General features: G+C 40.1%; 1 pseudogene; it reads left to right on the top strand.

Moving 5' to 3' along the window:
- The first annotated feature begins 315 nt into the window (after nucleotides 1–315).
- On the top strand, nucleotides 316–2,138 carry LOC143661534 (palmitoyltransferase ZDHHC7 pseudogene; annotated as a pseudogene).
- Nucleotides 2,139–14,111: the final 11,973 nt, after the last annotated feature.

Below are 14,111 nucleotides of genomic sequence, written 5' to 3'. Positions count from 1 at the left end.
GTTTCTAAAGTCCTATAAAAGAGGAAACATTTTGGAGAATGAGAGATTCAGAGAGAGCAGAGAAGAACAATTTAGGCACAAGAAGCAGAGAGCCCACAAGCCAGCAACCTTTGGAGATAAAGAAGGAAAACGCGCTCCCGGCGGGGATCTGGGTTCCGGCGTCTGCTCGGCCCGTCGCTGCCTCAGACCCGCGCGGTGCGGGGAGCCGAGCCGCGAGGCCCGCTGCGGTCCGGCCATGAGCGCGGCTGCATGATGCAGCCCTGCCTCGGTCGCTTCAGTCGCTGCCGCCGTCGCCGCAGGCCGGGAGAAGCCGCAGCGCCGACGACCCCGCCTGGGCCTCGGATCCTGTCATACAGGACAGCATGCACCTTAAGATCCTGAAGAAAAGGCACAAAATGCTCAAGTAATGTTTAGAAATAACTTGTGAGGGTGAGTCCGGGGAATCATGCAGTCATCAGGACACAGGCTCCGAGACGTTGAACACCACTCACTCCTGGCTGACGGTGACAACTATGACTCTTCCTCCTCCTCCTCCTCCCAGGCGGATGTGGCCGACAGGGTCTGGTTCATCCGCGACGGCTGTGGCATGATCTGCGCGGTCATGACGTGGCTGCTGGTCGTCTATGCAGACTTCGTGGTGACGTTTGTCATGTTGCTGCCTTCCAAAGACTTTTGGTACTCTATGATCAACGGAGTCGTTTTTAACTGCCTAGCAGTCCTCGCCCTGTCCTCTCACCTGCGAACGATGCTCACCGACCCTGGGGCAGTACCCAAAGGAAATGCTACGAAAGAGTACATGGAGAGTCTGCAGCTGAAGCCCGGGGAAGTGATCTACAAGTGCCCAAAGTGCTGATGCATCAAGCCCGAGCGCGCTCACCATTGCAGTATTTGCAAAAGATGTATTCGGAAAATGGATCATCACTGCCCATGGGTGAACAATTGTGTGGGAGAAAAGAATCAGAGGTTTTTTGTGCTGTTTATTATGTACATAGCTCTGTCTTCTGTCCACGCTCTAATTCTCTGCGGATTTCAGTTTATTTCCTGTGTTCGAGGGCAGTGGACTGAATGCAGCGATCTCTCACCACCAATAACTGTAATCCTGCTGATCTTCCTGTGCCTTGAGGGTCTTCTGTTTTTTACTTTCACTGCGGTCATGTTTGGCACCCAGATCCACTCAATATGCAACGATGAAACGGAGATTGAGAGACTGAAAAGTGAGAAGCCAACGTGGGAGCGGAGACTGCGGTGGGAAGGGATGGAGTCTGTCTTTGGAGGGCCCCCTTCCCTCCTGTGGATGAATCCCTTCGTAGGATTCCGATTTAGGCGACTGCAGATGCGAGCTCGGAAAGGAGGCCTGAGTTCTCTGTTTGAGGCTCCTCTCATCATCCTGGAACTTGCTGACAGACTTTAAATTATTTATTTGGGCTCTGAAAGGGTATTGATGGCTCATCTGTGACTAGTGGGGCAAACTGAACCTACACAAACCAATTGCTTGCAGCAAGCAGAGTTTTATATCTTTATAGTCACAGATGGCAGATTTTCCAAAAGTAACACTGGACGATCAGTTTTCACTTGGGCAACTAGTGAAAGGTGTGTGGCCACACAAAGAAGCCAAATGTCATTATCTTCCTGCACAGTTAGGATTTTTGTTAGGAATATTTTGCATTTTATAAGAAGCTGTTTGGGATATTACATAGGTTATTAAAATCCTGTGTACTGAGTTGCATTTTTCAATCATGAAGAAAAAAAAAATCAATGTTGTGAACAAGAATTCTCACACTAATGTTTCAGGGAATTCCTGTTTACCCGCGATTTCTTAGTGCTCCCCCTGGATCTCCAAAGGGGAGTTCACTTAGAAATACATTTTGGTCTTGATTAGCTCTAACACTTACTTTGCACAGAAGTTGCAAAAGGTCTGGGCACTGAACAGCACGTCGGGTCCAGGTTCTAGTACACTCCACGGTGCCACCAGAGAGGTGGCCCTTCCCCCTTTCAGCAAGTCTCGTGTGCGTGCGTGCGTGTGCGTGCATGCGTGTTTAAACTGGCAGTGTTGTTTAGATGATAGGACATTTAATGACCGCGTACAGCAACAAGCTATTTTTTAGAAACCAACGTTTCAGGGAAGAGGGGAGAGCCGCTGCGGCGCCCTCTTCAGGTGGGGTTGACATGAATGTATTGCAGACTGGAGAGCGTCTTGATCCAAAGAACAGATTCCCACGTGGTCCTCTGTCGCCCTCCTGTTTTAATTTCATTTTTAAGTCTCAGTGCACAGGGACCTCAGCACTGATCTTTTTATTGTTGTTTCAGCCAAATTAGCAGTAAGAGAAGACAGAATCTCACTGTGGCCCTCATACTCTGTGGCCCTAACACTTCACTGCAGCACACCCAGCAGGGACACAAAAGAAGCCAGGTGTCTGCCTTCTAAGGTCACTGAGATGGTTTGGGGACAGCGGGTAGCAAGCCCTGTAGCAGGGCAATGCTTTGTGCCTCGACAGGTGACGGGAGGAGACAGGTGTTCTAGTTTGCTAGCTGCTGGAATGCAATATACCAGAAACGAAATGACTTTTAAAAAGGGGAATTTAATGAATTGCTAGTTTACAGTTCTAAGGCCGAGAAAATGTCCCAATTACAACAAGTCTATAGAAATGTCCAGTCACAGGCATCCAGGGAAAAGATACCTTGGTTCAAGATGGCCGATGAAGTTCAGGGTTTCCCTCTCAAGTGAGAAGGCACATGGCGAACACAGTCAGGGCTTCTCTCTCAGCTGGAAGGGCAAATGGCGACAGCATCATCTGCTAGCTTTCTCTCCTGGCTTCCTATTTCATGAAGCTCCCCGGGAGGCATCTTCCTTCTTCATCTCCAAAGGTCACTGGCTGATGGACTCTCTGCTTCGTAGTGTCACTCTCTCTGAATCTCTCTGAATCCATTTCTCCAAAATGTTTCCTCTTTTATAGGACTCCAGTAAACCAATCAATACCCACCCAAATGGGTGGAGACATGTTGTCCCTTAATCCAGTTTAACAACCACTCTTGACTAAACCACATCAACCAGGGAGATGATCTCATCACAGTTTCAAATATACAGTATTGAATAGAGATTATTCTACCTTTAAGAAATGGGATTTATATTAAAACATGGCTTTTCTTAGGGGGCATACTTCCTTTCAAACCAGCATCAACAGGTTATGAAAACACCGAAGCAGTGAGGAATTAACAGCTGGTTTGATTTTTGGTTTCATTTCTGTTAGTTTCTCTACCCATGCCCTAAGTGATAAAATAGGAATGAACCTTGGTGCAGAGCTTAAACTTATGCCAGAAAGCAAACAGCTCCCCTCTTTGGGGACTTGCCTTAAACTTGCCTGGTTTGTACATTTTTTGCCAGATGCGTCAGGAAATAATCTCTAACAGATTCTAAAGGTCTCCTTTTAATTTTACCTCCCACACTAGGAAAGGTTTGTGCTTCCCTCCCAGTCATCATGCCTTCCTGTTTAAACTGTGAACTTTTTTTAATTTTAATTAATCTGTACCCTAAACTCATTAGGGCTTATACCACTGTTGATGCAGAATCGCAAAGGGACCTACTTGCTACACAATCGGTAGCCAAATGAACAAAACCGCATGATGTTTTGAAGCGGAATCAGTCACAGCCCTGTACGGACTGCGTCACAGCCAGAGGAACAAACACGGATCGTGGGTGACCCAGGAGACACGCGCCTCCAGGGGTTGTTTTACATATTCATTTGCACATCCGTTGTCTTGGTTGGACATGTGTATTGGGCTTCAGTGTGAGGCGTTTAAGATGTATATCCTGTTTATCAATAAAAAATTATCCAACTGGTTGAAAAAAAAGAAGGAAAACGCCTCCCAGGGAGTTTCATGAAACCGGAAGCCAGGAGAGAAAGCTAGCAGATGACACTGTGTTCACCATGTGCCCTTCCAGCTGAGAGAGAAGCCCTGATTGTGTTCGTCATGCATCTTCCCACTTGAGAGAGAAACCCTGAACTTCATCGGCTTTCTTGAACCGAGGTATCTTTCCCTGGATGTATACCTTTGATTGGACATTTCTATAGACTTGTAGTAATTGTATGGACATTTTCTTGGCCTTAGAACTGTAAACTAGCAACTTATTAAATTCCCCTTTTTAAAAGCCATTCTGATTCTGTATATTGCATTCTGGTAGCTAACAAGCTTGAATAGGGGGACATGGAGGAAGGGTATGGATTCTACACGGAAGAACAGGTAATGTCTTCATATAGATTATTGTGAGCCATTGATTGTACACCATGTATAGACTGTATATGTCAGAAGATTTGTCAATAATATATATTTTTTAAGAAAAGATCAGCAGTAATGAGACATATGAATATCAACTGCCTCCTGATATGATGTGCTGACAAGGTCACAACATCACTTCTGTGGTATTCCTGACAAAATATGTGTCCTGCATTTAATCATGAGGGAACATCAGACAAAGCCAAATTTGAGGGACAGTCTACAAAACTACTGGTCAGGATGCTTTAGAAGCATCAAGTTCACGGAAGACAAGAAAATCGAGAAACCATCCCAGATTAAAAAGACTAAGACACATGACAACTCAGTGAATGTGTAATCCTGGACTGCATTCTCTTCCAAGAAAAGGACATTTGTGAGTCAGTTGACAAAACTGGAATATTGTCTGTAGATTAGTTAGTAATACTTAATGGTGTTACTTTCTTGGTTTTGCTCATTTTTACCATTGTTATGTAAGAGTTAATGTTTGGGGAAGTTGGGTGAATGGTATACTGGAATATTTTGTAAGTCTGAAATTATTTCATCAGAAAAGTCAAATATGGATATATACTGTGGACAGGAATAAATATATATATATATATAGTCTTTCCAGACTCATCTAATATGTATATTAGTAATAGACATGTATTTGTATAGAGTAGCATTTCCTTTGCTTTGTTTCACAGAAATGAGATCATAGTATGCACAGGTTCCTTTTTTTGTTGTCACTCAACAATCATATTAGATTCTTTTTGAGTGTTGGCCCATCTCACAAAGATCCTAGCTTATCTTCCTCTTCCTTAAAAATAGACTGCAGACAACCATATCTCTACATGATTTCATCCCTTGGTCGCAGATAATTAGATCATAAGTGGATATCTGACCCGAACGGGGTCCATCAGATTCTTTCTACCAAGAATCTGATACTGGGACCATAATATTCTTATTCATACTGAGGGAATCTCCTGAATGAATAAATGTAAAAATTTCAGAGCTGGGGTGCAGTTGTCATCCAAATGTGAACTGAATAGCTAAGACAGTTGAACTGCAGAGACATGAGAAATAAACAGAGAAGCAGGGTCAAGATATGAGTAGGCACTTTCTAGGTTCCTGGTCACTAACCATTTTCTTATTTCATGCTCTTTCTGAGATACTTCTGCCTTCAGGTTCCATGAGACACTGAATCCTTATAGTAAATTCTGGGGAGCTCAAGTCAGTTGTCAAGTACACCAGTTATTTTATAAGAATAATTTTATAAAAGAATAGCTAACTAGGTATTGATAACTGAAAAGGCAAAAAGAAACACTAACATATCATAGAGGTAGCAATTTCTGGAAGCAGATACCACCCTTAGGGCTGGAGGGAACAAAGGGGGTGGCTGGGATCTTAGAATCTAAAAGTTTGGAAGAGGACCCAAGAAAAAATGCCCAACCCCAGCATCACACAGCAGACAATGGAAGGGTGGGTTTGAAGCTGAAAGACAATCACATAATAACTGTCACAACAGCTCAGGTAATTTTTCTCTTACTTGAAAGTAAAGAACCTAACTAACAAAACGATATTGTATGAAAATTTTGCATGACAATATATGCAGACTCTTCAAGACTACTTTAAGTGGTTGCACAGCACTTAATTACATGCATACATCACATTGATTCATAAACATCTGCTTTTACACTTCTAGGTTGCCATTACTTCTTCACTATTATGTACAACAATACTAGGCTCTACATCCTTCACTGGACATATATCTCTATGCATACTTTTTTTTCTCCCTGAATAAATTCCTAAGGCATCTGGGTCAAAAGAAGCAGATCAAAAAACAAAACTTTGCATACTGAAAAATTCCAAATCTATAGAAAAATTACATGAATAGAACAAAAAACACCTGTATAACTTTCAACTAGATTCACCAATTGTTGACTTTCTGCCACATTTGCTTTTTTTCCTTTCCTCTCTTTGTATCAAGTAAGTTGCAGACAATGCACATTTTAAGGGCTTTTGATTCATATTGCTGAAATGCACTCCAGAAAAATTGTGCCAATTTACAATCTTATTAGCAGCATATGAAATATTTTCCCTGCTGTTTCATTCCTGACCCAAAACATGGTCTTAATTATTGTATCTTTAAAATATAATTTGTTTTATGGGTGAATCTTGAAGACATCATGTTGAAATAAGCCAGATACAAATGTGAAATAAGCCAGACACAAGGGACAAATATGGTATGATTTCACTCATATGAAGTAACTAGAATATGCAAATTTCTAGAGACAGAAAATATATTACGATTTACCAGGGGTGAAAGGGAAGGATGAAAGGGAAGTTAATGCTTATGTATGCAAAATTTCTGTTTGGGGTGATGGAAAAGTTTCTGTAATGGATAGTAGCGATGGTAGCACAACACTGCAATGCAGTTAATGCCACTGAACTTGAAAGTGGTTAAAATGGGAAATTGTATGTTGTACATGTGTTATCACAATAAACTTTTTTTAAAAAAGGTTACAGCAGCAATATATTTTTCTTATCTGAATGATTTAAGTTCCCCTTGTCTTCTTTTTTTTAAATCTTATTTATTGATAAATTATTTTACCATATTTGAAAAGTTCCTATGAAAAGAGTCTTTGTAAGTCAGAGATGCATTCATACTGAAAGTATTTATGGATGAATGACATTTGCTTTAAAATATACTACCCAGGGTCCCTGGACCAGATAAGTCCTGAAATGCAGAGGACCCAACCTCTCCAGAACATCAAATAATTCCATCTCCCTATTCCATATTATTGACAGCCCCTTCCAACATGAAAATGTTAGAATGGGCATAGCTGAAATACCCCTAAAGAGTGGGAAAAAGATCAAAGGTGATGGTAGAATTATACAGAGAAGGTAGGGTTTAACAAATGAATATGAGTGCTGAATCATTATATTGATGTTTCTTTTAGTCTCCAGTATCTTAGAGCAGATAGAAGTAAAAACCAAAAATTGTGGAACTGTAACCCATACCAAATTCTGAAATCTGTTCTACAACTAATTGTTTTGATATGCTTTGAAATTTATTGCTTTTTGTATATATGTTATTTTTTCACAAAAAAGAAAAAATTTTATTCTAGCCTGCAGTGTCTTGGAGCAGGTAGAAAGAAATACTGAAATAATGGAATGGTAATCCAAAACAAACTCTGAAATCTCTTCTGTAACTGCTTGTTGAAGTGTTACTTTGAAAATCACTGCTTCTTCTTTCTTTTCTTTGTATATATGTTATATTTAACAATAAAAAACATTTTTAAAAAATATACCAGCCAGAAACAAGAAAAAGAAGATCGGCAAAATAGTGCTAATTATTGAAGCTAGGCCATGGGTTTATTTTGCTATTTTTTATATTTTCATATATGTTTGAAATTTTCCATAGGTAAAGGTAAAAAAAAAATTCATCTTAAATATTTTGATAGGGGTATTATTAAAAGTACAGATTAAATTGGAAACACTTGGCATTATTACCATAGAAAATCTGATTCTTGGTATTTATATGTACTTATTGATCAATCCTAGAGTATACATAGTTTCAGTTACTTATCCATTCCCTCTGAAAAACAAATTTACTAGGTACAGTACAGCATTTATGTGTAGTTCTTTTTGTCTTTAGTTTAGCACGGGAGTCTGCAAATTTACTGTAAGGGTCTAGATAGTAAGCATTTTCTGCTTTGTGGGACATAGACAATACATAAATGAATGAGCATGGCTGTGTCCAATAAAAACTTTATTTACAAAAATAGGCAGTAGGCTGGGTTTGATCCATGGGCCTCAATTTGACAAACACTAACTTAGAACCTGTACTCAAAATTCTGTTGTCCAGTTACTTGAGTTCGTTTTTGTCTTCCCTATCCCCTTCAAAGTAATTATGTCATTCATTTGTAGTACAGTTAGGTTCATTTATTAGTTTTGGTACTCATATGCCCCAAGCAGCTATGACTTCACTCTTCTCCTACAGTGTCCCATGGGAGAGCTTTCTGAGCGACCTTCAGGCATGGAGCAAGCTCTGGGATGCAAGCTTATATGAGCATCCTAGTTCCATCCTTCCTGGGATTGGCACAGATATGCATGCAGCCTGGTGTGTGCAAAAAGGTTATTCTGCTCTCTCGGGACCAGGGAACCACACTGGGAGCCAGGAAGGGGAGGGTGGAGGGCTCAGCAAGGGAGCCACAAGGTTTCCCTACTGATTTTAAGTTGCCTTTTTCTTGATTTGGCTCTCAATCTATAACTGCAACGTTTTCTGGAGCTGTAACAGAAAATAAGTACTGTTTTCTGGAACTTTGAGAAAGATGTGTCCACCAGTTCTTGCTGCCTGTTCAGAACTTCCGTGGGGCACGGAGCCCTGCAGCATTTTACCCTGCCATTTTGGTCAGGGTCCCTTTCCTTTTCCCTTCTCCTGGATTTCCTCTCCTTTCCCCTCTTGCCTTTCCCCCTCCTTTCGCTGCCCACCTCCTCCACTTTTCCTCCTGTTCCTTCTCCTCTCCTCTTCTTACTGCTCCTCATCTCGCTCTCCTCCTCTTCCTCTTTCTTCTTGCACAAATAAGCAGATCACATCTATTTTCATATCTCCTTTTATTTCCTTACATGAAGGATAACCATCTATGACTACTCTTTTGCACTTTGCTTTTTACACTGAAAAATATATCCTGGAAATTAATTCATGTTGGTTCATAAAGATCTCCATTTTCTTTTAATAATACTCCATTGTGTCACTGCACCACTGTTTATTCAGCTACTCTAGCAGGAGTTACTTTTGAATGGTTAACAGCAATTTAAAAGAATAGTATTTATAGAAATGAAAATATATGCCAAGTAATGCACATATGAAAATAACCAGCTCAGTGAATTTTCAACACAGCACCCAGATTAAGAAAAAGCATGTTACTAGCTCTCCAGAAGCCCACCCTGTCCTCCCTTCCAGGTACTAGACACCCTTCTTCTCCTACTATCCTACTTCGAAGAGTAAAGATTAGTTTTGCCTCTTTTTGTTCTTAATACTGATGGAATTGCTCAATATGCACTCATTTGTGTCTGACTTCTTTCACTCAGCATTATACTGTGAGAATGGTCTATATTGCTCTGTGTAGTTGGAGATCATTAATTCTTTGTTGTTATATCATATTTTACTTCTTTATCCATTTCATTGTTCATGGGCATGTGTGTAGTTTCCCGTAAGGCTGGTTTGAAGTTATGTTCCCCAGAAAAGCCATGTCTTAATCCTAATCCTATCTTGTGGGGGGCAACAGTTTCTTTTAATACTGATTCAACATGAGATCATTGCCAGAGAGACGTGGCATGCCCAATTGTGGGTGGACCTTTTGATTAGATGGAGCTGTGACTCCACCTGTTCTAGGTAGGTCTTGATTAGTTTCCTGGAGTCCTTTAATAGGGGAAACATTTTGAAAGGAGCTCAGAGCTGACAGAGCGGAGCAGATGAAGACAATTTGGAAACAGTTACTTCAGAGATAGGGATGTTTGGAGATGCTTGGCGTGCCCACAGAGAGAGAAGATGCCTAGACCCGGGCGGAGCCCAGCAGACATCACCATGTACCTTCTTATGAGATAATAAGCAAGCCTGAACCCAGAGTTCAGTCCCAAAGTTGTGAATGAAGGCACACAGATGCTTTGCGAGGAAACTGGAAGCAATGAACCGGGAGCAAGGGACAAGCAGATGGCAGCCACATGCCTTCTCAGCTGACAGAGGTGTTCCATTTAGCATCGGCCTTTCTTGAGTGAAGGTAATCTATTCTTGGTGCCTTAGTTAGACATTTTCTTAGCTTTAGAACTGTAAACTTGCAACTTACTAAATTCCCTTTTTAAAAGCCATCTCAATTCTGGTATGTTGCTTTCTGGCAGCTTAGAAAACAAATTCAAGGTTATTAAAAGTAGGACTGCTGTAAACATTCTAGCACATGTATGCTGTACACTGGTTTAATATTTACCTAGAAGTAGAATTGCTGTGTCATAGGGTATGCATATTTTTGGCCTTAGTATATGCTACTAAAAGGTTTTCCAAAGTATTAATTTACACTCCCACTAGCAGTATGAGCGAGACCTTCCTCCAATCCTTACCAACACATAGATATTTTCATTTTAGACTTTCTGGTGGGTGTGCAGTGGTATTAGGCAGTGGTTTTAATTTGCATTTCTCTGATGACTAATGAAGTTGAGCACCTTTTCATATGCTTATTAATCACTTGTATATTCTCATTTGCAAAGTGTTCAAGTCTTATAAAAATAAAACAGTCAAGTTATTAATTATGGGAGTTTATTTTAGCAGTTTGCAATTCATGAGTCAGGCAGCACCCAAACCACATACGGAAAGGAGCTCTGCTGAGGGAATGCAAAGGGGAAGCTTACATATGGTAAATATAGAAGGCAGCAGAGAAGTGTTCAGATTGGCTGACATTAAGTTTCCATTTTACATACGGGGTCTTACAAGGAGGGGAGCAGGTATATATTAATTAATATGGTTTGCTTGTCCTTCTGATAAACTATATGCACTGCACTGAAACTGGTTTATCATCGGGTGTTGCTTATCTGAAGTTCTATAGGGTGTGCTCCATTGTTCCATTTTCTTGGAAAGGGTTTCTTCTCAGCAACACCCAAAGCAGATGGCCATTTTATTTTATCAGTTGTTTGCCTCTTTATTTTCTTTTGGAAGGACTTTTAAAATGTATTCTAGTACAATTCATTCCTTGGTTCTTCAGTTGGGTTCCTTAGAAGCAGAAACTGAGATGAGGATTTAATTACAAGTGATTTATTAAGGAACTGCTCCTATAAGGAACTAATACAGGAGTGGGAGAGGCAGGATACGGAAGAGCAGAAAACAAAGGTGCAATTTCAGGAAAAGTCCCAGTGGGGAAAGCTTCTGCCTGATTCCACAGGGGAATTCTGGAATATTGGTTATGCCTCAGAATTTCTTCCAGATTGAAACAAAAGTGCAGGACTTGCATGGTCTGCGCTGATCATTCGCCCAGAGCCTCCCTGTTAACGCGCAGGCACTTCTGGGTGTGATGGCTAGGTGACTCCAGTGGCCAGAGGGCAATATTCTGAAAAGTGGTAAGTGTGGATCATTAGAAGAAAAAGCACATAAAGAGGGCACATAGAAATAGTAAAAAGGATTTAAGATGTGTAGATCTGGACTGGGCAACAATAACTTCTGTTACAATCAAATATATGTATTGCAAAGATCTTCCCCTCTCTGTGATTTGGGTGTTTGCTGAGGAACAGGACTTCTCAATTTTAATACAATCCAATTGCTCATTTTTGCTTTTTTTTTTTTTCACATGGGCAGGCACCGGGAATCAAACCCGGGTCCTCTGGCATGGCAGGCAAGCGTCCTTGCCTGCTGAGCGCCACCGTGGCCCACCCGAGGTCCATTTTTGCTTTTATGATTAGGACTTTTTGCATCTTATTTAAGAAATCATTGCCTGCTCCAAGGCTACATAGACGTTCTAAGTTTTCCTCTGAAAGCCTTGTTACAGCTTTTGCCTTTCACATTGATCCGAGATGGATCAAGAATTGATTTTTGGACAGGATGTGAGGTAGGGAATAAGATATACATTTGTTCCAATGGATGTATAATTGACCCAGCACTGTTTTTCAAGAAGATCCCCCCTTTCCCTACTATGCTGTAGTTTCGTCTTTGTCATCAGGTGATCAATAATGCATGGATTTGTTTCTGGACTTTCTATTTTATTCCATTGGTTAGTATGTCTATTTCTGCATAAATACTGCACTGTTATTATATCTCTATAATAAATTTTGATATCTGGCACTATGCCTTCCAATTCTGTTCTTTTTCAAGATCAACTTTTGCCCTTTATATTTCATTTAAAATTTTAGAATCAGCTTTTCAGTTTCCACAAGGGCAAAACAAAATCTCCTTGGTTTTAACTGGGATTGAGATGAATCTACAAACTGATTTGGGGAGATAGAATGCCTTTATTGATTCATCTAATTCTTGAACATGATATATCGCTCCATGTACTCAGGTTCATTTAAATTTCTCTTAATACTTACATAATTATATCATTTGTCAGATTTATTCCTAAGTATCTGACATTTTATGAATTATCACAAATGGTATCTTTATATTTCACTTATAAATTGCAGGTATACAGAAATAAAATTGATTTTTATAAACTGAACTTGTATCTAGTGAGCTTGCTAGAATTAACTTTTTATTAGTTTGTAGTTATTGAAAATTTTCTACATAAAAATTGTGATTAATATGATCAATGAGAGTTTTGTTCCTTCCTTCCCAAATCTTATGCTATTATTTTTTTTCTCCTTTCACTGGCATAGGACCTCCAGTGTGAGATATATATGTAACATATTATTATTACTATATTATTAGCTCATAGTTTCACAGGCTAGAAGGTTTGCTTCCTTCTGGGTCAGTATCTTCTGGCTGCCTGGCAGCCTTTGGGGTTCCTTCACTTTTCCAATAAGTGGCAATGCACATGGTGGTGTCTTTTATTCTCTAATGTGGGTTCTGTTCACTTCGACCTCCTGGCTGCTCCCTATGGCTTCTCTTTCTGTGTCCGATTTCCTTTGCTTATAAGGACTTTAGCCTTATTGGATTAAGGCCCACTGTCATTCACTTTGACCATACCTTAACTAATAATAACTTCAAGGATACCATTTACAAATGAGTATCCATAGGACCAAAAGTAGGGACCTGAACATAACTTTTGTGGGGGACATGATTCATAGATCCACGGATTTCAATATATTTCCACATTTACTGTATCATTCTATCTATCCATCCATCAATTCATCCATCTATCCATCTTGCCTGCTGTCTGTCTACTTTTTAATCAACCCATTTTCTGAACCACTTGTAAGTTGTATACATCATGTCCCTTGAACATTTGATACTGCCATGCTCATTTCCTAACAATAAGGATGTTTACTTATAATAACCACCATAAGTACAATTATCAAGTTCAAAATATTTAATGTTGATTTTTAAGCTTAATAGTCTATACTATATTTTTTCATAAGTCCTAAAAATGTCCTTTTGGACCTTTTTCCTCCATTATTAGATTGTTCCCAGGATCATGTATTGCATTAAATTGTCATTTCTCTTTAGTTTTACTCATTCTTTTTTTTTTTCAATTGTGGAACCATATATACAACATAAACTTTCTCACCTCAACCACTCCCAAGCATGCCATTCAGTGGGAACTATTCATATTTACACCGTTGCTGTATTTTTACCACCTTTCATTACTAAAGCTTTCCCATTTCCCCAAACAAAAACCCCGTGTCCATTATGTATTAACTCCCTATTCATCCTGGCAACTTGTACTCTAATTTCTGTCTCTGTGAACTTCCATTTCTACAGTATTTCCATGGGGCTTAAATTTAACATCCTAAATTTGTAACACTCTTGTTTGCCTAGTGTGATAGGTAGATTCAGGAGTCAACTTGGCCAGGTGAAGGTGCCTAGTTCTATTGCTGGGGACATGAGCCAATGGCATATGAACCTCATCTGTTGCTGATTACATCTGGAGGCGTAACTGCTGCAATGAATGATGTTTGATTTAATTGTCTGGAAGCTTAAATGAGAGAGTTCAACATAACACAGCCCAAGTAGCTCAACATACCTCATTTTCAGCACTCAGTTCAGCCCAGGCCTTTGGAAATGTAGAAAGGAATCATCCTGGGGAAAGTTGTTGGAACCTAGATGCCTGGAGAGAAGGCCAGCAGAGATCACCCTGTGCCTTCCCACATAAGAAAGAACCTCAGTTGAAAGTTACCTGCCTTTCCTCTGAAGAACTACACATTTTCCTTGAAATAAATCC

This window comes from Tamandua tetradactyla, chromosome 17, assembly GCF_023851605.1.
Source record: "Tamandua tetradactyla isolate mTamTet1 chromosome 17, mTamTet1.pri, whole genome shotgun sequence".
Classification (NCBI taxonomy): Eukaryota; Metazoa; Chordata; class Mammalia; order Pilosa; family Myrmecophagidae; genus Tamandua; species Tamandua tetradactyla.
This window is presented reverse-complemented; position numbering and strand designations above follow the sequence as displayed.